General features: G+C 44.9%; 1 protein-coding gene across 1 annotated transcript in view; it reads right to left on the reverse strand.

Moving 5' to 3' along the window:
* LOC121276736 (A disintegrin and metalloproteinase with thrombospondin motifs 19-like) overlaps nt 1–25,799 on the reverse strand; it is a 548,651-nt gene that overhangs the window by 88,864 nt on the left and 433,988 nt on the right. The gene's annotated exons all lie outside the window — the stretch shown is intronic.

Raw genomic sequence — 25,799 nt, forward strand, 5'->3', positions numbered from 1 at the left:
GGGGGAGGGGCGGGGGGAGGGCGATCGCTGAGGTCTGCACATGCACAGGGGATCATGCACCAAAAGCTCCCTGATGGCACAGAGCTGCCTCAGCAAGCTGAAGAATTTTAAAATGAAAAGTAAACATTTTACAAATGATATAAGCATGTCCCCACATGTGACTCAGTCACACAAAGAGGGACACGTTAAAAATTATGTTAAAATTTTTTTTTTTAGTTACCATTGGAAGCCTCATCCCGCCCATGGATGAGGTTTCGTAAAAAATGCAAAGGCCGCGTGGCCTATTCGCCTGCCCAGCAACCGAACGGTTGAGCGGGCAGTGGAAAATATAAATTAATTACTTGTTTGAGGGCCTTAATAGGCCTCTGGATTGTCGGTGGGTGTGCTGCCGCCTCTTGGTACGCCTGCCAACCGAAAGATTAAGAGAGTGTGCGATGATATTGGGATGCTCACCCAACATCATCGTGCACTATTTCACTTCCGTTCAGGTCGGGCACGTGCCCGCCCCCGGGACAAAAAATTCTGCCCATAGAGCACAAACACAAGGCAGCAGGATAAACCTATATAAGTCGCTAGTTAGGTTTCAGCTGGAGTATTGTGTTCAAGTCTGGGCACTACACTTTAGCGATAATGTCAGGGCAATGGAGTTTTACTAGAACGGTACTAGGGATGCGGAACATCACTTATGTGGAGAGACTAGAGAAGCTGAGGTAGTTCAAAGTCCAAACTGTTCATGTAAATTGTGAACAGCAGTGGTCCCAGCACTGATCCTTGTGGAGCACCACTTCCCATCTTCTGCCACTCTGAATAACTATCCTTCATTTCCACCTTCAGCTTTCCGTCTTGAAGCTACCTAGCAATCCACACAACCACTTGGCCTCTGACTCCAGGGGCTGCATTTTATGGGGAGAGGGGGTTGCTATTGGTAGGTGGCTCACCCAGAGAAGGTAAGTTGGCTGGAAGCCAACTCATTCAGTGCAAGCAACTGCGGGAGTCCTAAATTAGGTCTCAGTGGGAATTCCACTCCTCACTGTGGAGGAAGTCCCGCCCTCGGGAGCTGCCAACTAATCCGATTGGCTGGCAGCTCCAGCTGTCCCAGCAGCACCAAGTGCTCAGGAGTGGGTGTCACTGGGCCTACAACCAATCCCAAGAGGAAAACCCAATGGATCCTGGAGTGAGGTATATCTGGGGTATAGAGCAGGGAAGGTTTGGCCAGCTTAGGGAAGGGGGCAGGGGTGGTGGGTTTTAGAGATCAGACAGGTAGGAAAGAAGCGGGGTTAACTATCTTACGGGGCTGCCACTGATGCACAAAGGGCACCTCCAAAAGATAGTAACCCCACTTCCTCCCACCCTTTTAAAAACCTATTTTAAAAAACGGCCCATCCGCTCCCACGCATCTGCCCACGCCAACCATATTATGGCAAGCTCATTTTTAACAAACTCACTTAACCCATAGTTATTTATTTACATATGATGGGCAGCTGCTGATTTGGCACCCACCCACCTACTGTGTTATGGGGGTAAGCTCAGGAGAGGGTGGGAAGGGGATTGGTGTGCACCTGCCCTATTTTAGGTGCCCAACCTCCCAGCAAAAATACGGCTGGTGGGGGCACATAAAATCCAGCCCAAATTTTCTGATCTTATTCATTAGTCTATTATTGGGCACCTCATCAAAGGCCTTTTGAAAATCCAGATAAATTACATCTACTGCATTACCATTGTCTACTGTCTCTGTTACTTTCTCAAAAAATTCAATTATCCCTTTTGAGTTTGTTTAGTTTGTTCAATACATCCCCTTTTTTATTTTAAATGCACATATCTCATTATTCATCTCAGCGTTCAATGTCATGTCTATCTATCTCCCTCGTGAACACCGAAGCAAAATAATTAATTGAATATTTCTGCCATCTCTCTATCATTACCTGTCTATCCTTAATAGCCCAATTCCCATCATAATCTTTCTTTTTTATTAGGGTGGCTGCAAAACATTTTAGTATTTTGTTTTTCATTTCTTGATAATTTAGTCCTGCCAGCAGTGAGAATCATGGCAGGCGGGGGCACTTAATTTGGCATGAATGAAAAAAATCAGTTTCCCACCAGAGGAAAAATAGTCTGGAATTTTTTCTCCTGATTTTCCAAGTGGGTAAAAGGCAGGTTGCGTTTCCTGCTAAGCAATGTCAGGAGCCCCATTTTCATTCATTAGCATATCATGAATGCTCAATAAAAGGTCAACTCACTGGAATCACATTCCCCCTCCAAATGAAGTGCCCAACCAGCAGATAATTAGAATGTTTTGTTTTACGACTGTATGTAAGTGGCACACACCTGGCAAGCTTCATCCACGACTTGGAGGTCAGTAGATGCTGCTTTTGCCTTCCTTTTACACCGTCACTGAAATATATTGGATGCCTGTAGCACAAGCTGCTCCAAGGCTGGGCATGGGAGGCACAACCAGAGGGGACGGGTGAGACGGATGCAGCACTGGGGTCGGGGAGGTGCAAGGACCAGAGTGAAAGACTGTCCAGAGGTAAAGGTTGAAAGACTGTCTGGGGAAGGTTGAGAGGCTGTCCTGGGGTCAGGCCATGCTGTCCGGGAAATATTGAAGTGACTGTCTTGGGGCTTATGAGCCATGTTAGAGGGCTCTGAATGGCACACATGTCTTGTGGAGTGGGAGGGGCTCTCTGGACAATGAAGTTCGTGGAAAGAATGGTGTGTAGGATGTGGTCAATGAACTAAGGCATTTAAGTGGGGGGGGGTCATAGTATTGGGAGACATGGGGCACAGTAACATTCAGGGGAGGGATCTGGATTCTGCAGATCAGTAACTGAAAAATCATGGGCATAAACATTGAAGGGATCAGGGGGAGAACAGGAATATCAACATGGATAATGATGGGGTCAAGGGTAACGGGGAGGCTGGATAGTTACAGGAGGGATGGGAATTAGGAGGTGGCGACTATGGAGGAGGATGGGAGAAACAAGATGGGTGATAGGGGGAAGTTGGAAACTGTTGGTACTCATGAATCTACTCAGTTGGAAAAACAAGCTTGAAGAAACGATATGGAAGGTGTCTTAAGGCATGTGGGAGGAGTTCAGCGCAACTATTTTGGACTGATTGAAGGGGCATCCTATTAATTACCCTCTCCAGCCATGGAGAACAGGGCTCAGCTGAGTGCTGGATTCAAGGGTCTAATGTACAATGAACACGTTTTGCACCTTCACTAATGCTGCACATTCAGGCGAGAATCCATTAAGTCTTGGTGCTGCAGTAAATTAATGGTATTAGTGGCCCTATGTTCCTGGAAGAGGCATTTAAGAAGGGAAGGAGGATCAACAAATCAAGGGCCCCAGCTGCTGGGCAGAAGCTGCATGCACACTACAAGCCTCAATATTCCCATCCCAGAAGGAAAAAACAGTTTGGACCAGTATTATTTCCCAGTTTTTACTGCTTTTTCCTTCTGGGATTGTACTGGTCATGGCTTACAAGGCACCATGCTTATGGTTATGACATAAGTACAAGGCTAGAGTACCGATAGATCGTTTCTAGGCTACTGGAGGCAAGCTGACAATAGCCTGATTGAGGATTATAGCACTTGGTTGTATTGACACTAATCAAACCCTCATAGAGAATGCGCAGTTTTGTCTGAGGGGAATGGCCTGCCACCTGTGGACCTCCAGGATGTTATTCACCTGCAAGGGGTGGCCTGGGGATGCCATATCTAGATTGAGGGCAGGTAAAGGGATTGACACTGGATTCCTGACTTAGAGATGGAGGGAGACCATTCAAGGGGAATTATTAATGATGGCTCAATTCTATTCATTCAGATACGAGGAGTGGAGAACCCAGGCTGCAGGCAATGCTGCCTTGGTGACAGCTATGATTCGAATGAGGAGAAGAAAGGCCCATCACCGATTGTCACAGCTCTGGGAAGACCATCGGCCTGAGGAGCAAGAGGCAGTGGGGCCCCAGGACATTCCAGATGCTGCCGAGGAGGGGAAAAATCCACAAAGACGTGTGGTGTGACCAAAAGTATGTATAAAACACAGCTCATATATGGAAATGAGCGAAAGACAGTGCTGCAGGAGCCTTCTCTTGTCTAGGGGTGCGGTAGCTCACATTTATCACCTTCTCTGAGAGGAATTTGGGGGGGAAGGACTTGGGGGAATCCCATGCTGGCTGCTTTGTAGGTGACCGCTACACTGAACATTTTTGCCAGCAGGTCCTTCTAGGGCTCCACTGGGGACCTTTGTGGAGTATCATAATCAGTGACGCATAAATACATAAAAGAGATTACAGATGCCCTTTTCAATAAAGCTCACCATTACGTACTGTTCCGCATGGATGGTGCAAGTCAGGCTGCCAAAGCTGCAATCTCAGGTTTCCCGCAAGCGCAGGGTGCCATTGACTGCACACATGTGGCCTTGACAGCTGCCTAGCAGCAGCCATTGAGATTTATAAATAGAAAAATATTTCACTCTCCGATCATCCAGATAATTAGTGATCACAGAATACAGATCCTGCATGTGTGTGCTAGGTATTCAGGGAGCACTCATGACTCTTACATCTTGCTTCGCTCTCAGGTGCCACAGGTCTTTGAGGGACCTGAATGCTTGCAGGATTGGCTCCTCAGGGACAAAGGGTACCCCCAGAAGACACCTGTTGACACCTGTTCGCCATCCATATAGTGCAGCTAAGGAGAGATACAATGAAGTACATTTTGCCACAAGGTCCTTAATAGAGTAAACGATTGAGCTCCTGAAGATGCGTTTCCAATGTTTAGACTAATCATGTGGGACTCTCCAATACTCACTACACAGAGTGTCCCACATCATCGTTGTTTGCTGTGCCTTGCACACCCATGCATTGCAAAGGTGAGATGTGTTGCCTGAGGGAGACATTGAGGATCTGGACGTCTCCTCGGACAAGGAGTATATTGAAGGGGCTGGCTCTGAAGAGGGTGAGGATTCAGATGTGTCACATGAGGATGCCATTGCATGGGTATGAATGGCATTCATGCCTGTGACAACCTCATAGTTACAAAATTCCAGCAGAAATAAGGTGATGACAAATTTTCACAATCAATCTTTAATGCTTAGCGCTTGGACGTCTCAAGAGGGAGCAGCATCCAGAGAGCTCCATTTGTCCCATCCCCAGCTCTCACCAATGCATAATGCTGAGGCATCATCTTGCTACTGACCCCTAATCGCCCTTCACACATCAGGACATGCTGACATTTAACTCTACATCATGCAGCAAAGCTGTTTCCATCGTCCTCACAGAGTGCCTCACCAGGACAATGGTTTGATGAGTACCAAACACTCAAGACCCTGCAATTGGAAGCCTGACAAGTCTCTGTCCTGGATGACCATTGCAATAGGGTGAAACTTTGCCCAGTCATTATTGACACAACAGCCAAAGACAACATCTTCTTTGCAGAGTCTCTGCTGAGGCCTTAGGAGATTTGCAAATTCATTGCTTTCAGAGCATGACAGTCCTTGACATGGTCCAGCTCACAAAGGCCATTCCTTTCTATATAGCCTAAGTCAAAGAGAGCACTGTCATGCAATGAATTTCAGATTGAGTTGTGTGCTGTTCCTTTACAAAAGAAGCACGTAAAATCCCACTAAGTAGGCATCCAGATCCAATGAAAGGTGGTCACAGGTAAGGAGATGGCTTCATCAAGATGAACACGCACCTCTGACATCACACACTCCAACTCCTCTTGCAGACATTAGTAAGTTTCCTGATTGAACATTACTTCCCTAGTTCAGTGTCATGCACGGGGAGAGTGGGAACTCAACCTTGAACATGGACGCTACATCTTCCTGCAGAGGGGCATGGAAGCCTATGGACTCCAAAGTTTGACACTTTTTTCATGAACTGACTCTCATAAAGTTAACACCATTGCAAACTACACATTGGAGAAACAAAAATCATGTTAGTCGCGACTACTACTTGTGTCTTCCATAAACAATAGACAGCAGCAGGACAATCACTTACCTTGATGAGCGCCTCTCCAGAGCTCAAAACATGTCTGCCTGAGATTGAAGGCTGACAGGTGTATTGGCCAGGCATCAGTGTCACATATGATGTGCACTTCTTGATGTCGCAGATGTGGAAATAAAGGCAACTCACAGTGGTGAGATTGCGTGAGAATTTCTGCAACTGAAGATCCAGATGGGAGTTCTCTGGGAACCTACATTTTGGACCCTTGAATGACCGTGAGACATTGAAGAAAATTAAATATCCAATGAATCCATGAGACTTGGAGGAAGGTTAATGCATTACAGAAGTAAAAAGTCAAATCAGTGAGTGAGCACCCATGGCACCATTGTGCATTCAAAACTTCAAAATTTTTCTTACTCTACTGCTCTGCCTAGGTGCAGCCCCAACATCCACAGCAGAGGAGGAGGCAGCCACTGACTGCTATGCCTTGTTGTTGTCTGAGATGATTTAGGCAGGTGTCCTCTGCTGGCCCGAGGCCATGAGGGCCCTAGCCTGCTGAGGGACTCCTGCTCAGGTGCCCTCCTCGGCCTGACCTTGGAGTTCATGCAGTCACTGGCAGAGGGGAGTTGGAGCAGCAGGGCATCCTTGGAGTGTCCTGGTTGGATGCCCCTGGGGTGCCTGGCTGGCACTCCTTCTCCCTTTGGGTGCCTGATGGCCCCTTCCTGAATCCTTGAGAAGGGCACCTGGAGGGAGGTTGGGGTACCCAATCGTCCTCTCGTCTGGCCACTGCTGGAATGCACTCATGGCTAGAGCTATGGTGTGCAGGTCCGAGCACAAATCTGGCAGAAGCTGCTGGATCTGGGTCTCCAAAGCAGCTGCCACCCTTCCCACGGAGACGTCGATGCATTTGCATGCCGGAGCCATGACATCAGACAGAATGTGGACGGACTCCCCCATCCTTCGGTCCAGTCTGCTGACGGCTTCTGATAACTCTGCCTACTGTTCCCTTGCCTGTCTCAGCATCTCCAACATGTCTCATAGGGTTGGTTCCAGAGGCTCATCATCAGACTCAGATTCAGCAGGGGCATGGTCTCCGGCAGTCCTCCAAGTGTTAGAGACCTCAGCTGTCACTGCCTCCACCAGCTGTAGACCCGTGTCTGTGAGGTGATCACCAGATAGTGAACCTGAACCTACTCTAGAACTAGGTCCCATCGAGGTGTGTCTAACTGTGCTGGTAGAGGGTGCAGGTGAACAACAGTCTCCCTCTGAGGATAATTCTGCTTCCTCCTCAGAGATGTCTGCAGGTTGGGGCTGGGGCTGAGTCTTCTTTTGGAGGAAGTCCTCTCCCTTTTCTTATTGGTACCTGGAGTAGAGAGAAGAGAGAATTAGTGATTGAATAAGCAGACTCATACATTAATGATTACTCACTGTCTGGATGTTGTCAAAGTATACTGGATGCATCCTCACTAGCTTGTTGGGGGGTCTGACACTGCCTTCCATGCAGGAACGATCCCTCTCCTCACCAGCAAGCTCTGAAGACTGTTCCTCAAACACTGGCAGGGTTCAGAACTCCAGGGCTCCCCCACCCATCATGGCTTACTTTCTTTTGTTATGTGTAATCTTGTCCTGCATAAAAACAGATGGGTTAACTGTGAGCACAATGGATGAAAAAGCAGTTCAGAAACATGCATGCCTGTTGCCTCTGAGCAGCCCTCCTTGTAAGGGATTCTGACACTGTTTGTGCAAGAACTTACATGAGATGGTGAGCTTAAAGTGGCTGACAGACATTCGGTGCTGATGTCCCATCTGCTGGTTATATGTGACAAACCTGTTGGCTCTAACCCTTAGATTGCTTGATGCCTTATGAGAGGGAGAGTTTGGAGTGAGTAGAAGTTTCACTTATCCTGGTGGAGCTGAGCAGATCATTCATCTGTTTTCAGCACTGCAAGGTGGTCCTTCTTTGGGTTCCACAGGTGCTAACCTCCCCAGTGACCTCCTCCCAGGCTGGCATGGTCAGGTGGGAGGACATCCTGCTCCCATCCCTCCTGCCTTTCTTGGGTGGCCTGGAAGAGAATTCAGAGGGAGGCTTCGCTGAACCATGGTGCAGAGGGTTTGCTTTGCTTGGGTGCCATAGTTTTCCTCTTCACTGCAACACCTGGTCTACAGTGAGTGAATGTCTGTCTGGGTGCTGTTTAAATATGGCGGCAGGACCTTCGACCCCATGAGGTTACAGCAGGTTGGGCGACTTCCTGCCCACCACACCATGAGATTCGCTGAGCTTCTCACTGATGCATAATTAATCTGATGAAAAGTGGAAAATCGCACGTGTTCAGCTGTCTCACTGTCCAGCAGGAATTACAACGGCCACTGGACTTAGCCTCCAGAATGGAAAATTCCACCCATTGTTCCTCCTTGCCTTCTTAATTGATTTTTAAAACTCATTTTCTAATGTCTGCATCTTCTGTCTTATCATGCACTACTTTTCCACTTGTAGGACAATGTGGCACAGAATAGAAGGGAGCAGAAATGCATTGGAGGATCCCTCAGTTTTGGGACCTTGAATCCCTTCAAAGAAGCCAAACATAATCACGAGGATCATTCGAGGCTGTCCAAGGTAGCCTGCAACTTCTGGTCATGTCTGTGGAGTCTCTCACCAGATGAATTTGCACATTAGTGCAGGAGGTTTAATGGCATCATAATCCATTGTGCGACAGGTGGTAACTAAACAGGAATCTGCAGGAAAAACCAATGGCAAGGGACCTAGGCACATTAGGAGTATCCCTCCTGAAGGCTTATACAAAGATATTAAGGTCTTGGGTTAAAAGTCGAATGTATGCTCTTGCATGCTTTAGTGAGCTGATTGAATGGAAAGAGTCTTGATACAGAGTTTAATTTCATTATTGCCCACAGTTCTGCTCCCATCTATATCACTGAATAAGCTGAGGGAATGCCCAATTTATCCTGTGTTCTGCTCTTGTAGACAAGTTGGTTTAGTTGAAGAGTGGCTTAGTCAGTTAAAAGTTATTCCACCATTAAAGTGGGTACAGTAATGTAGTGCTGTCAATAGAATTGATGAAGCAGTTTATAAAAGATACAATTGAATGAATTGCTACAATCATTAATAGAATTACAAAAACACAAGTAACCTGGGTAATCTAACTTTTCCGATGATTGTTGTAAATTAGAGGTTAGATAGTATCAGTTTGGCTCAGTTTTAGTGCTCTTGCCTCTAAGGCAGATGGTTGTAGGTTCAAGTCTCAGCTCAGCTTGGCGGCATAATCTACATGACACATCTGCTGAAAAAGTGCTGTATTATTTCAATTATGACATTTTGTGAGAGATGTTGACTGGGGACCTGACTGTTTTTTCAGGTGGATTTAAAAGATTCCATGATACTATTGAAGGAGAGGAATGTTCCCAGTGTACTGCCAACGATTATCCCTCGGCTATCACCTCCAAAATTTGTTTTTTTCTTTTCTGTCCTTTAGTTCAGGTGATTCATTAAAATTTAAATGTTACAGTCAGAATGCTTTGCTGTTTTCATCGTGAACTGTCACCTTGGCACAAGGATGGAAATCACAAATTTGTATTCATGATCCCCTTGTTCCATCAGCCTCATTTCTTGAACTCTAATGACTGCAAGTAATGGCATTATATTATTCTTCCTTCAACATACACATGCATGATGGTAACTGCATGAAAATTTCTTTGCGGTGGCTGCATCTAGATTGATACTTGACAACGCCTGCTGACTTTGTACAATTACAATGTTTAACGTGACTCGATTATAATATGCAGTTCTCAGAAACTCTATGGTAGACAGTGAAAAGGGAAGATTGGCATGATGTTGAGAAAAGTCAAGACATTTACCCATCCCCTCCAAGACAGCAAAGAGATCTGGCACTTTAAACAGTGTGTTGTATTGAATAGGACAAGTTGGAATTTTGTCATCAACACTGCTAGTTTCTCGAAACAGTCTTTCAGCTACACTGGATTACTCGAAGAAAGACCTATTCATGGGGATGTAGCAAATGCAAAACCACTTAATCCTTAGGCAATAATCATGGGAGCAGGGAATGAGGAATAGCAGTTAACATGTGAGCAGCATTCCACCAGGTTTCAGGTTTGTCAGCATTTACAGATACTAATGAAGAAGGCGTGGAAGGAATAAAAGTAACTAATGATTTTGTTATCCGGGAATAGCTAAGCACTGTTCTCCCAAAGAAGAAACTGCACCTGGAAAAATGGCCATTTCTCTGCTGAATTAAGATGAGACTACTTGGCTGTTCCCTTTCCCTTTTGAAAGTATAGGGGGAATTAATATCCAGCTGTATCAACAGCAGTAGTCAAGTACCTTGCCTGTCCTCACATTTATCTGCTATTGCAATGATCGTAGAACAACAAAGGAGTTACATCACTCATGGTTGCACCTTTAAACCTTTCTCAACCTCTCATTATAAGACTGACTCTATTTTGGTTACTAAGTTGATGGATGTCTCTGGCCTCAGCAATGGTATTTATTATGTGAGAATAGTCGTAGCACTAGACTGGCATCCATTTTGGCTGTACATAAAAAGTGATTCAGCAGCAAAGTCATTTGGCACAACATTTGGAGATCATTATCCAAACAACTATGGACAATTGGCACTGCTTTGCAACTTTAATTGTTAGTCTCCACTACCAGCCTACAACTCAAGCCTCTGCTGCCTCCACCATGACTGGTCTAACTGTGTGAATTGAACTGCTAATTTTCCATGAATACACTAGCACAATTGTTCAATGTGTCTCCCCTAGTGAGTTTAGTTTTAAAAATATATTTCAGCAGCATAAGAAAATGCTACTATGTCCAAAAGCTTCAGTGCACTTCACATCAAATTGCATTTTTAAATGGTCATGCCCATAGATAGATAGGGTATACTTAGTTCTTTTAATATTGACTTTTTGATTTCCATTGTATAAATCCAAATTGAAATTCAACTGTTTTTAAGTTGACTGCTTTCAACAAATTTTTCCCCCACCTTTCTGTAGTACTCAAATGCAATGGGGTTAAATGGGCTAGCTCCTAAAAAACAGACTTAGGGATCCCAGTGTGGTTAACCTGTGCCCATTCATTACATCCCAGGCAAGCAGTATGTTAAAATTGTGCTGCCTACTTTTTTTAAATGATTGTTGTGTGCAGTCAGTATCATCTGAGCTATTGATTGGCTGCACGCATCAGAGGGAGGCTCAATATTGTGGGTGGCTAATGCTAAGAACATAAGAAGTAGGAGCAGGAGTAGTCCATTTGCCCCCTCGAGCTTTCTGCGTCATTCAGGTCAATAAGATCACTGTAATCTGATTTTGGCTTTAGTTCTACTTTCCAGCCAACCACCCGATAACCCTTGACTCCCTTGTGTTATGACGTGGCAGCTGATGTGTGCCAGGAGGACCAAATCTACAAGGGAAACTTGGTCAAACTATTAAATGGTTTTACAATTTGTATTTATTATGTGATGCGATTCACCGTAGTCAGAAGTATTAAGTCCACCAAGACCTTAAGGACTTTTAAAAATTAAATTAAAATATTTATTAATAAAATATAAAAGATTCCAAGCACATACATAAGACTACAATTATTTACTACTATAATAACTCCTAAAATTCCTAAGTAATCTGACCCCCCAGTCACAGTCCCTTTGAGGCAAGTCTAAAATAGATTTTAGATTTAAAACAGAACTAGCAAGTTAACACAATACCCACTTGACAGTGGAATTCCAAATGGCTTTCCCCAACTTCAGTTTCATTATTTAGCAGACTCATGCACAAATGCTGGAGGCTTCATTCAGGCTATTTCACACATTCCTGTTAGATCTTACATGGCCTTCTGACACATAGCCTTTCATTCTCCTTTATATATGTATTTCTCTCTTTAATATGTAAATTCTATTGTTCCATATGTCTTTGGAACTGTATCTTTCTTGTAATATAAAAACTTGCATGTTGCCAATATTATCAGTAGCCTTTGGGGAAAAATAAACACATTCTTTAGCCTGGCTGATCTGGCTAGTTGTAAACAGATTAAAATCCCTTTGAAATCCAAACCTCTTCATTTATCTAAAAATGAAAATTCCCTTCACACCTTAAATGCTAAGCCAGCATCCATGTTTACTCATTAGCATGTCAAGCAGCTAGCTTCTTTTGATGATTTCAAACTTGCAGTCTACTTGACTCTAAATATAATTAAATAACACACAGACCCAGCTATACTTATCCCCATAAACCTACTTCAAAATAAACCAGAAAAATATTATGAAAATTATTACTTTCATCACACTTGTCAATCAAAAATCTGTTTAACTCAGCCTTGACAATATTCAAAGACCCAGCCTTCACTGGGGTAGAGAATTCCAAAGATTAACAACTCTCAGAGAAGAAATTCTTCCTCATCTCCTTCTTAAATGGGAGATCCCTTATTCTGAAACTGTGTTCCTGTGCTACATTATAGGCTGCTTGCACCTTTTAAAGGGAGGTGTATTGCAAGAAATAAAGGGAGTCTTTTGAACAGTCAGTCTAAACTCTTATACTTTATGGAATGGTTGAACATGCGAGAGTGTGAACAGAAAGGTTTTCTGTCAAGGCACTAAAAGTCCTGGTGCAAGGCATGGAGAGAAAGAGAGACATCCTGTATCAATTTGAGGTTGGGGTAGGGGTGGGGTGCTGCATGGGGCTGCAATACAAATGGTCAGGAGGCAGTGGGGAGAAGTAGTGGAGGTCAATGTCGTAAGTATAGGTCGAAGAATATAGATATAGTGCAAGGAAAAGGTTCAACAATCTGAAACAAGTTTTCAAGGTGAGTGACTTTATCTTCAAATGAATCATGTCATTTTTGACTAATGATGAGCTAATGATCACATATTTGTGCCACCACTAAGACCACCTATTCCATCTCTGTAACAACACTTGATTTTGCCTGTGCTCAACTCATCTGCTGCTGAAACTCTCATTTGTGCCTTTACTACTTCTTGAAATGCCTATTTCAATACATTCTACCCTCCCCAACTTCGAGGTCATTCAAAACCCTGTAGCCTATGTCTTTATTCACATCAAGTCCTGTTCATTCATAACTCCTTGGTTCGCTGACTTACACTGGCTCCTGGTTAAGCAATATTTTGATTTTAGATCTTTCACCTTTGCTTTCAAATTCCTCCAAGGCCTCCCCTTCCCTATCTCTGTAATCTTCTCCAGCCCCACAACTCTCCAGGATATCTGCACTCATCTAATTCTGGCTTCTTGAGCAACCCCGATGCTAATCATTCCACCATTGGTGGTCTTGCCTTCAGCTGCCTCAGCCCTAAGCTCTGGAATTCCCTCCCTAAACCCCTCTGCCTCTTTACCTCACATTCCTTCTAAAATGGCCTAGCAAGCCACTCAGTTCAAGGGCATGAAAGAATAAAGGAAACAAAACTCATTTCAGGGATCAACGATGAGGATGTCTGCATACCTAATCGTCTTTCTTCCTTCATACTTCTCCTTCATCCCACAATCTCTTCTGTGTGAAAAGCTACAGGTGAAGTAAGCAATGCATTTCTTACTTTCTCTTCTCCCTGTGCTACAATCAACCCTTGTACTTTTTCCATTTCTAGTCAGATGAGGAAAGGAAAGAAGACTGTGAGTAAGAAGAGATTGTCACTCAATCTTACACTGGGAGCCACCAGCTCAAAGAACTGCACATATTTCAGAGAGTAGGAAAGAGCAGGGCGGAGGATGAGTTTGCACACTATTACTGTTGCAGATGAGGACTTTGATGAGTGAAACTACAGAAGAATGCTGATGTGAATACATAAACAAATGCTTGCTGCATTGGAAAGTCTGTCAGAAAGCTTGCACTTAATCTCAAAAAGCAGGAGCCAAATTCCAACTTGGCACAGAGCTTGTTCCAACATGGAACAGGTGGCCTTCTCCATCAGCACAATAGGGGAACCAACCATCATGCAGGGTCTGATGTCTAATGTCAGCTTGCCTTGCAGTGTAACACCTTCTGCTGTATAAACAGCTTCCAAAGGCCTTAGTGCCATAGTAGAAGCTCACACAGCTGCCATATTCGATCTACTGTTCATAAAGGGCTTCCGCGGCATCACAACAGACCAGTCATCTGTTCTCTAACAGATTAGTAGGATTGCGGTGATGCTGCCTCAGGATAGTGGCAGTGGCTACATGGAATAAAAACCTGCTGTCCTCTCTCAGGAGGGTAACATTCGAGCTCCCACACCTGCTACTCTGCCAGTGCCCTTGCAGTTACCTATCAGCCAGCTAGCCCAGACTGCTGCAGTCCCAGCTGAGATAGTGCAGTCTGAAGCAAAGTCTTCTATGCCCAGAGCTACTCAAGGTTGTCCTACACAACCGTGTGCAGTCTCCTGAGAGGGAGGAGAGATAAACTGAAACTCCTAATTCCCTTCCCTTCTGTCCATAATCAGCGTGATTTATTTTTTACAAAGGTAAATGTGTGGTTCTAAAGCCCCATTAGTATGTGGTCATTTTTAAAAGTACCAGCAGCAGACCTTCGTGGTTTAAACAAAAAGGATTATTTATTCACACACTTACCCTGAAAGATCTAAATGCTGGGTCAGTCACACACTACACAATCAAGAAAGGATAAAATTAAAGAAGATAGTGCACTCCTACAAGTATAAACCAAAAGAATAGCTAACAGTTCACATGCCTTTGTGAGTCCAATGAAGAAAGAAGCTTTTTCCCCTCTTGAATTATAGTTCTGATAAGGTCAGGGAGCTGAGGTCAGATGTCAGGATCACTGCAGGATTTCTTCAATGAGAAGAATGTTCACAGGTCAGATACTTGTGGCTGTTTTATCAGGAGATCCAATTTTTTTGTGTGTGAACTTAGAGCTTTGGAATCAGGCTGGGAAGCTTTTTTAAAAAAACTCTTAAGCCTCTCGCTTCTTAAAAAGCAAAGGTGGTACGGCCTTTCTCTGCAGCCATTGTCTTGTTGGTGTTATCCTGAAGACTGCCCAGGTCTCTTCTAAATTTTGGGATAAAAGGATTTCAGTTTCAGAAAACCAGTTTTAGTCAAATGGTCAATGGCCATTGATATACAGAAGAAGGGAGATAGTGGTCTTTCACACCTAACTTGTGGATAATTGGTCTCATCAGCTTTCCTTTCCAACATCATAAACCTGGAGTCACAGACCCAGGGATTGGTGGACCTGACATTTAAAAATGTCCACCCACGAATCTGATGTTAGTTTGGTGGGGGCAGGCTAAAAAAACTAGTAGGAGCGGGCTACACTGAACGACTGCGCAGTCTGCCAGGTGTGGAGGTGGACTGGGCATAAGGCATGCCTCTGTGCTCCGGCACTGTATTTAAATAAATAAAATAATAATAAAACAAAAATCATCTATCCAGCCCTCAACCCTCTCTCTCCTCACCCTCCACACACTCACTATACCCCATCCATGCCAACCTATGACAATTCTTCCCCCCATTGCACCTCACACCCCTTTGCAAACTTAGTGTCAACCTATGTCAACCCTTGCCCCCCTACCCACCACCCTTTGGCCTTAACCTTTCCTTGCCAACTCACCTAGTATCCTTGGACAGTTTCTTGACAGGTTTGAAACTTTATGAGCACCTTTGACAAGCTTGACACTGGATCCTGGACATCCTGGACAGGTTTGACAGCTTGGGCAGGGTTTGACACTGCCTTGGCTGCTTTGATAGGGTTTGGACAATTCCTGGACAGCTTTGACAGGGTCTGACACTTCCTGGACAGCCTTTACAGATTTAACACTTAGTGGACAGCTTGACAGCTCTTTGACAATTCCTTAACAGCTGGGCAGTCCCTTGAGAGTTGGACAGTTCCTTACAGCTTGACAGTTCCAATAAGTTTGTGCGTAAAAAGTACATAAACATGTTCAGTTTTAATAATCCCAAAGGATGCTTTACCTATCCCAAAGGTGTCTCTGGATCCTTTCCAAAGGAGTATTTTTTTTATTCACTCATGGGATGCGGGTGTCGCTAGCTAGCCAGCATTTATTACCTATCCCCAATTGCTCTTGAGAAGATGGTGGTGAGCTGCCTTCTTGAACTGCTGCAGTCCATGTGGTTTGGTACACCCACAGTGCTGTTGGAGAGGGAGATCCAAGATTTTGATCCGGCGACAGTGAAGGAATGGCAATATATTTCCAAGTCAGGAGGGGAATTTCTAGTTGGTGGTGTTCCCATGAGTCTGCTGATCTCTCCTTCTAAATGGTAGTGGTCGAGGATTTGGAATGTGCTGTCAAAATAAATTTCTGCAGTGCATCTTGTAGATGGTACATACAGCTGCCACTGTCCGTCAGTGGTAAAGGGAGTGAATGTTTCTGGATGGGGTGCCAATCAAACGGGCTGCTTTGTCCCAAATGGTGTTAAGCTTCTTGATTGTTGCTGGAGCTACACTCATCCAGGCAAGTGGATAGTATTCCATCACACACCTGACTTGTGCCTTGTAGGTGGAGGACAGGCTTTGGGGAATCAGGAGGTGAGTTCCTTCCTGCAGGATTCCAAGCCTCAGGTCTGCTCTTGTAGCCATAGTATCTATATGGCTAATCCAGTTCAGTTTCTGGTCAATGGTAACCCCCCAGGATGTTGATAGTGTGGGATAAGTGATGGTAATGTCACTGAGTATCAAGGGGCAATGGTTAGATTCTCTCTTGTGTGGCACGAATGTTACTTGCCACTTATAAGCCCAAGCCTGGATATTGTCCAGGACTTGCTGTATTTGGACATGCCCTGCTTCAGTATCTGAGGAAATACAAATGGTGATGAATATTGTGCAATCATCAGCGAACATCTGACCTAATGATGGAAGGAAGGTCTTTGATGAAGCAGCTGGAAATGGTTGGGCCTAGGAGACTACCCTGAGGAACTCCTGCAATGATGTCCTGGTACTGAGATGATTGACTTCCAACAACCACAACCATCTTCCTTTGTGCTAGGTATGACTCTAAACAAGGGAGAATTTTCCCGATTCCCATTGACTCGTTTTGCTAGGGCTCCTTGATGACACACTTGATCAAATGTGACCTTGGTGTCAAGGGCAGTCACTCTCACCTCACCTCAGGAGTTTAGCTCTTTTGTCCATGTTTGAACTAAGGCTTTAACGAGGTCAGGAGCTGTGTGGCTCTGGCAGTACCAAAACTGAGCATCGGTGAGCAGGTTATTGCTAAGCTAATGCCATTTGATAACACTGTTGATGACCCCTTCCATCACTTTACTGATGATTGAGAGTCGACTGATGGGGTGGTAATTGGCCAGGTTGAATTTGCCCTGCTTCTGGTGTACAGGACATACCTGGGCAATTTTCCACATTGCCGGGTAGATGCCATTATTGTAGCTGTACTGGAACACTTAGCTGGGGGTGTGGAAAGTTCTGGAACATTGCTGGAATATTGTTAGAGCCCATAGCCTTTGCAGTATCCAGTGCCTTCAGCTGTTTCTTGCTATCACATGGAGTGAATCCAAATGGCTGAAGATTGGCATTTGTGAAGCTGGGGACCTCCAGGAGAGGACGAGATGGATTATCCATTCGGCACTTCTGGCTGAAGATTGTAGCAAATTCTTCAGCCATCTTTTGCACTGATGTGCTGGGCTCCCTCATCACTGAGGATGGGGATATTTGTGGAGCCTCCTTGTCCAGTGAGTTGTTTAATTGTCCACCACCATTCGCGACTGGATGTTGCAGGACTCCAGAGCTTAGATCTGTTTCTTTGGTTTTGGAATTGCTTAGCTCTATCACGTGCTGCTTATGCTTTTTGTCACAAAAGTAGTCCTGAGTTGTAGCTTCACTGGGTTGACACCTCATTTTTATGTATGCTTGGTGCTGCTCCTGGCATATCCTCCTGCACTCTTCAATGAACCAGGGTTGATCCCCTAGCTTGGTGGTATTGGTAGAGTGGGGGACATGCCAAGCCATGAGGATACAGGTTGTGTTGGAGTACAATTCTGGTGCTGTGATGGCCCACAGAGCCTCATGGATAGTCTTGAGTTGCCAGATCTGTTCAAAATCTATCATATTTAGCATGGTGGTACTGCCACATAACATGATGGAGTATCCTCATTGTGAAGATGTCATTTCCACAAGGACTGTGCAGTGGTCACTCCTACCAACACTGTCGGGACAGATGCATCTGCGGCAGGCAGGTTGGTGAGGTCGAAATCAGTTTTTCCCTTTTGTTGATTCCCTCACCACCAGCCGCAGACCCAGTCTAGAAGCTATCTCCTTTAGGATCGGCCAGTTCGGTCTGTAGTAGTGCTACTGAGTCACTCTTTGTGATGGATATTGAGGTCCCCCACCCAGAGTACATTCTGTGCCCTTGCCACCCTCAGTGCTTCCTCCAAGTGGTGTTCAACATGGAAGAGCATTAATTCAACAGCTGAAAGAGGGCGGTATGTGATAATCAGCAGGAGGTTTCCTTGCCCATGTTTGACCTGATACTGGGCCTACCCCGGCCCAGTCCTGCTCCAGTGAAGATGGGAAATACCAGGCTCAGGAGTGTGACCTAGAATTTATCGCCATTTCCAGGAGAGGCTCCCTGACATGGTGAAAATCCAAGCTGTTGAATCTAGGAGTCCACTGACTTTGTGGTTTGGAGTAAGCTTCAAACAATAGCAAGCATGACTTCCACAATGGAGTGTTGTCTAGGCATGTCCATTCAAAGCAGAGACCCCTGCCCAGTATGATTCAATTCGGGACATTCTGGAAGCTTGATAGTCTGAGTTGAAGTTACTCAGCTCACCTGACTCACTTGGCAGCCATCTTAACAGTTCATTAGTGTCTATTTTTAAATAAATAGAGGTAGTTCCAGAAGCTTCCACATGAGCAGAGTCTGAGTTTAAAGTTATGAATATGACATGCCTTTTACTGTGCATGATACTCCTCAATTAAAGATCAGAAACACAGGCCAGGATTTTCTGTTTGGGGGTGGGGGAGGCAGAGCGGGAGTGGGCGCAGGCGGGTGCAGACCTGATCACCACCCATGATTGGGTCTGCTCCGCCAGTTTACGCGGGCAGGCCAATTAAGGCCTGGCCAGCATATTTGCTGACTCCCATGGATAGCGGGAGCGGGGGGTGGGGGGGCTGCGGCGGGTGTGCACAGACCGCCGGGTCCAATGGCGACCCAGCAGTCTGTTGAAAGAAGGCCTGGCAGCCTTTTTTAGGCTGCTCACAATGGCCAGTTCCAGGGCGCACCAGAGTGGTTCGGGTGGGCAGGCCAGGCTGGAAGGAAGGGTAGAGGAGCAGGGCAGGCTGCAAGGTAGGCCAGTGGGGGGTCAATGCGTCCCTTGTTTTTCTGATGAATGCCTTGCTGCCCTCCTTGAGGAGGTGGCAGCATGGCGGGAGGTGTTGGTCCCCCGATTAGGAGGAGGAGGCCCCCCCACATGACCAAAGGTGCCTGGGAGGAGGTGACGGAGGTGCTGAGCTCCCGCGATGTGGTGCAGTGCACCTGTATCCAATGCTGCAAATGCTTCAATGATTTGTTGTGCTCTTGCAGGGTGAGTACCATGTTGGCATTGGGTATATAAGTATATAACCCAACAGGTAGTCTTTCCTTCTGAGGCCCCCCCCCCCCGCCACACACTCCAAGTCTTACTGTCATGACTGCATTGAATCATTTATGGCATTTTTCTTTTACTGGGTGGCCAAGCAGATAGTGCCCATACTGAGGTCAGCCTGAGTGGTTCATGAGAAGATGAGTTCTCCCCTGCACCATGTGTTGCTCTTAATCATGCATGACTAGTCTGGGAGCAATCTAGAGGAAGCACATACTCAGAACTCCAGCACATGTCCTATTCAGGGTGGTGAGATGGTGGCAGGGAAGACTCAAGGTGTCATGGCAAAGAACCATCTGCTGCCCGCTACAATGCACGTGGTTGCGCCTCCTTGCTATGGGATGAAACACCCTGTGGTTCCTAATGTGATGTATGCAGCCTGTGTCCAAGGGGGTGTGGGGGGGGTGGGTGAGCAGGCGTAACATCTTTGTCTGAGTGATCAGCAGCAGTGGGGAGAGGAGGCACTGGAGGCCTGATATGCCCCACTCTGGTTGGAGTGTGGCGTGCGAGTGCAGAGTCCATGTGCAATTTGCCCTAATGAATGAGCTTCTCTCTTTTTCAGAAGAAGAATGCTCATAACGGGTCCAAGCTTGCGAGGACTGGAGGTGGCCAGGCACAGCTCTCCATATTAACCCAGTTCGAGCAGGAGGCCCTTGAGCTGGAGAGGCGCCATGCACCCAGGTCTACTGGTGTCGGTGAGGCTGGGGTGGCACGGCAAGGTATTTGAGGCCAACAGTGAGGTCCGCATTGTCCTCCCAACATCCATTGCACTGATGATTGTTAAATTGATTATTGCTGCAACATTGCTGGTTCTGGAAGATTGAGTGCATAATGAGCCAGGGGACAAGCATGAAGTTTGTTAGTGTGTGCATGCTAACTGATCCATTGTCCTTGTTCTTCCTTTCAGCATCATCAGAGCACAGCCGGGAGGAGGAGCAACAGAGGCCCCCTCTCACACCTGAGGGCCCTGAAGTCTCACCAGCATCACACCATTTCTGCGAGGCAGGCACCAGCGCAGATACTAGCACCTCGGTGAGAATTTGAACATCGGCTAGTGTCCCGGAACACAGTGGTGAGGGCACTTCACAGTGGCTGGAGGAGCTGGCAGAGACAGAGAGTGCCCAATGTGCCAGCAGTCAGAGAACTGCAGGGGACCAGGCAAATGCTTAGTCGGTGCCTGACAATGTGCCTCTGGAGTCGTCCGCGATGCAGCAAGTGCAGGAAATGCGGCCGGGTGTGCAGGAGAATCTGGTGGAGATACATAAGGCTATGCTTGGCTTGGTGTCCGTGGTGGAGGAGACTATGCGGACGATCGCCGAAGCAATGAGCCACATGTCCGACTAGTTTTAGTCTCCTCGACAAGAGAAAACATCCTCTGGGTATCCACCCTATCAAGTCCCCTCAGGATTTTATATGTTTCAATACGATCACCCCTCATTCTTCTAAACTCCAATGGGTACAGGCCCAACCTGTTCAACCTTTCCTCATAAGATAACCCCTTCGCCCCAGGAATGAGTCTAGTGAACCTTCTCTGAACTGCTTTTAAAGCAATTATATCTTTATTTAAATAAGGAGACCAAAACTGAACACACAACTCCAGATGTGGTCTCATCAAGGCCCTGTACAGCTGTAGTAATACTCCCCTACTTTTATATTCCATTCCTCTTGCAATAAACACCAACATTCCATTTGCCTTCCTAATCACTTGTGGTACCTGCATACTAACTTTATGTGATTCATGTACCAAGACACCCAGGTCCCTCTATACCACTGAGTTCTGCAATCTTTCCCAATTTAAATAGTATACTGCTTTTCTATTCTTCCTGCCAAAGTAAACAAGTTCACATTTACGCATGTTATACTCCATCTGCCAAATTTTTGACCACTTACTTAACCTGTCTATATCCCTTTGCAGACTCTCTACCTCCTCTTCACAAATTACTTTCCTACTTATCTTGGTGTCATCGGCAAATTTAGCTCTAATACATTCCCTCCCTTCATTCAAGTCATTGATATAGATTGTAAATAGTTGAGGACCCAGCATTGATCCCTAGTTAGGCACTCCACTAGTTACTGCTTGTCAATCCAAAAAAGAACCATTTCTCTCTACTTCCTGTTAGCCAACCAATCCTTTATCCATGCTAATATGTTACCCCCTACACCATGTGCTTTTATCTTGTATTGTAATCTTTGATGTGGTACCTTATCAAATGCCTTTTGGAAATCCAAGTACATCACATCTATTGGTTCCCTTTTATCAACCTTGAATGTTACTTTGTCAAAAAACTCTAACAGATTGGTTAAACACGATTTCCCTTTCACAATGCCATGTTAGCTCTACCTGATCAAAGTGTGATTATCTAAGTATCCTGCTATAACTTCCTTAATAATGGATTCTCGCACTTTCCCTATGACAGATGTTTGGCTAACTGGCCTATAATTTCCTGCTTTTTGCCTCCCTCCTTTCTTGAATAAAAGTGTTACATTAGTTGTTTTCCAATCCGCTGGAACTTTTCCAGAATCTAAGGAATTTTGAAAGATTAGAACCAATGCATCTGTTATCTGTGTCGCCACTTCTTTTAAGATTCTAGGATGCAGGCTATCCGGAGGCCAACACTAGCTTTAGTTACACTTTTCTATTCAGATACTTGTAGAAACTTTTACTGTCTGTTTTTATATTGCTAGCTGGCTTTCTCTCATACTCTGCTGTCTGCCTCTTAATTATCTTTTTAGTCATTCATTGTTGTTTCTCAAAATCCGTCCAATCCTCTGACCTAAGATCTAAGACCTCAATCCCCTGAGGTAAGAGAATTGCTCTCTAAAACCCTTGGTGAATATAGCCCTCCTGCTTTCTTTTTTCTTTAATCTTTCATGGGATGTGGATGTCACTGCCCTTGAGCTGAGTGGCTTGCTAGGCCTTTCAGAGGCCAGTTAAAAGTCAACCACATTGCTATGGGTCCGGAGTCACATGTAGGTCAGATCAGGTAAGAATGGCAGATTTCCCTAAAGGACATTAGTGAACTAGATGGGTTTTTCCAACAATTGATGATAGTTGTCATGGTCACTATTACTAAGACTAGCTTTCTATTCCACATTTATTCATTGAATTTGAACCCTTGACCTCCAGAGCATTAGCCTGGCCCTGGGTCACTTGTCCAGTGACATTACCATTACACCATTGTCTCCACCCAAGGCCGAGAGCCCTTGTTCCCCATCTCACTCTTCTAGCAGTTTGTCCTTCCCTAGGTGGTGTTGCTTCACTCTCCTCACTTCCCAGAGGAAGCCCTACCACCCACCCTTGTCTGGAAGCAACTTGTTTTAGTATAAGTTTTAACAGAACAGATAAGTATTTCAGCACCAGCCAGAGCACTCACTACAGATTATTCAAACTTCCCTCAAAAATAAGAAAGTTCCAAAAACATGTTCAATTTCACAAGCAGCCTGAAGGAATGTTCCAGCAATTAACACTCAAGTAACTCTTGATCCATTTAAATGATGCTTATTGGCGGGGGGAGGGTGGAATGGGTCCTTCCTTCCCTTGAACAGCTGTTCAAAATTAACATAGGGTGTTGGCTGGAGTGTGCATTTGGAAAATGGCAGTCTGTGTGTGCCCAAACAGTTGATTTGCATCATGATCTATCTGCTTTGCATATTGCCTGGTGTTGTTAGGTGCACATGGGCAAACTCCTTTACCAAGATGGTGTCCTACAAACATTCCCTTGGAAGTATGGCATATCTCAAATCCCATTTTTGATCATTAGATGGTCAGGTAGTGCTTAATAAATGGCGGGGTGTGGAGTTCCAATTTTGCCTCCACTATGTGTCTTATGGTCAGGGAAAGTTAAAAAAAGTATCTATTGATGGATTTGAGTTCAAAGAGTTGAAACTGTATATCATTCTGATTTAGTGAACTGTGAAATGTGCTACATTAGCTAAATCTAAACATTCTCTTTCATGAGTTTTATTCAGGGTTCTTAGCTTAAATATTTCAAGAACTGGATGGTTTCTAAAAATTTCTCAACATAACTTTTAAAAAATATATCCATAATAATTTTATGGGGATCTCAGCTGTGAAGTCCACTGTGGGTGAGATGGAAAACAGCTTTCACTTTTGTTCTGCAGACTACCAACTCAGCAAGCAGAATAAGCAAAATCAAAGCACACATTCAGATTCAATTTTTCGACTATTTTCATGTTTGTAAGCTTTCTCCTGCAGACTATAGCGGTCATCAGGTGGCTGAAATAATTATTACAAAAATAGAAATAAAAATGAGGGGATGGGTGGTGCACTGTGCAAGAAAACCATCCTTTCATACTTGACTGACATTTTTATAGTTTAAATAGAAACAAATTAAGATTTTTCACTGATGGTTGTATGAACTGTAAAGTAGTGGTCATATGGTCTGAAGGCAAATCTGATTCACCAGTATTGTTGGATCAATATTCCAAGAACCTCAGATTTGTAATGCATTGGCTGACTGACAATTCAACTCTGCTTTACATAGGTCATTTCTTCATTAATTTGGCACAAGTGTACACTGGCTCTGTTTACACAGTACATTCTATCACTGCAGCTTTTACTTTCTATCCTTTTTTATTAGAATGTTTCAGCTGCGGTTTTGTCTTGTGGGCAACCACTTCCACCACAGTACAATTATTCCAGGTTTGATTTCTACTCAGAGGAAATACTTACCAAGAACATTTAATTTGTTCATTAGTTAAACAAAAAGTGCTGTCTGTTGGTATACTAAACAAAATGTATTCTGTCTGCTGAACTGATAGTAATAATGGCCATTAGTAGATGGGCAGTTTGAGGTGACTTGGTATTATTTACCTTGGTCTCCTTGGCATCTCTCCCTGCTAGAATAATTTGAAATTAGGAAATTACCAAATAGGAAAAGGCAGGCATGAATCTGTGTAGTAGCACTCTTGGAGGTGACAAAAGCATGTCTTACTATGGGGTCAGGAACTCAGTTTGGCGTTGAATAGGGCATAGAGACTGTGAACAGTCTGCATCAACCTGGGTCAGTGGTTGACGAGAGGATTGGAGTAGGTGTCAAGGGTATGAAATTAGTGGTGGAGACTGAGAGCAATGGCCTTCAATATTCAGCTGGAGTATTTCACAGCTTAACCAAGATTGGTTTTGGAGCAGTCACCTGACAGTTACAGAGACATCGAAATTGTTGAGGAGGTACAGCCGAATGTATTATTGTACACGTGGAAGCTGACTGCACATCTATCAATAATATTGGCAAGGGGCAGAATATAGGTGGGGAAGAGGAGGGGGCCAAGAATGAATCCCTCATGAGGGAGCAAAGAGACGTCATTGGTACAAATTCTCTGGTTATAATAACAACTGCAGAGTGGAGCTAAGAAAGTCAGTTTTACTGAGATGGACACTGGAGGAGAGCTCTTGGAGGAACTTAAAACAGTTGATTGTGTGAAAGTTTGCAGGGAGGATGGAAGACAATGGGGCTGGTGGCAGAAGTTAAGGTACTATGGTCACAATCACACAGAATGTAATTCATGCCTTTGATATAAAGGCTGTTTGGAAGATTCGGTAGGGTGCGGAAGTGGGATGGAATGGTGGCAGGTGGGTGTGTGCAAAAACCTCATTAGAGAGACAAACATGGAATTGCAAGGGAAAGGGTGCAACTCTGGTGATGATAGCACAGAAAGAACTTCAGTGAGGACAGCGGTTGTTGGAGGTGGGGCAGTCATTTATAGTAACGGGGTGGGGGTGGTGGATTGTGAGTTTCTTGAGGGGGGGTGATATAGCAATTTTGAATTAAAGGAGGTTAGTGTCTCAGGAGAGGGAACCAGATTTCATGAAGGGAAGTCAGCAATTTAGTGAGACTACGGTTAAGGAAACAAAAGATGTGCTTCATGGTCAAAATGAGCTAGATGAGTGGAGGTTCAGAACTTGAGTAGGGGTCCTGGTTGGGAGGCCTGGTGAGCATGGGGAAGTAATGAAGCAATGAAGGAAGCTGAATGACTCATTTCCTTCTATTTAATAAGGAAGCCCATTAGCTGCTAGTACTTCTTGTTATAGGTGACGGTGAAAAAGCAGGGAAATGGGGTTTAATTGATAGTGAACAAAAGATGTTAGTAAAGGTTTGTCTGGCGAGTGGGGCATCAAAGTTGGAAGTCAGAGAATAGTCAAGCAAGTCAACGGCTGCAGGCATATGTTGCCAAAGGAATGGCAGTTGGGAGCTTGTAAGTTCTTTGTAGAGGATTTGTCTTTGGGGAGGATGCAGTAGGAGGTGTTTGGA

The sequence above is a fragment of the Carcharodon carcharias genome, chromosome 4, assembly GCF_017639515.1.
Source record: "Carcharodon carcharias isolate sCarCar2 chromosome 4, sCarCar2.pri, whole genome shotgun sequence".
Lineage (NCBI taxonomy): Eukaryota > Metazoa > Chordata > Chondrichthyes > Lamniformes > Lamnidae > Carcharodon > Carcharodon carcharias.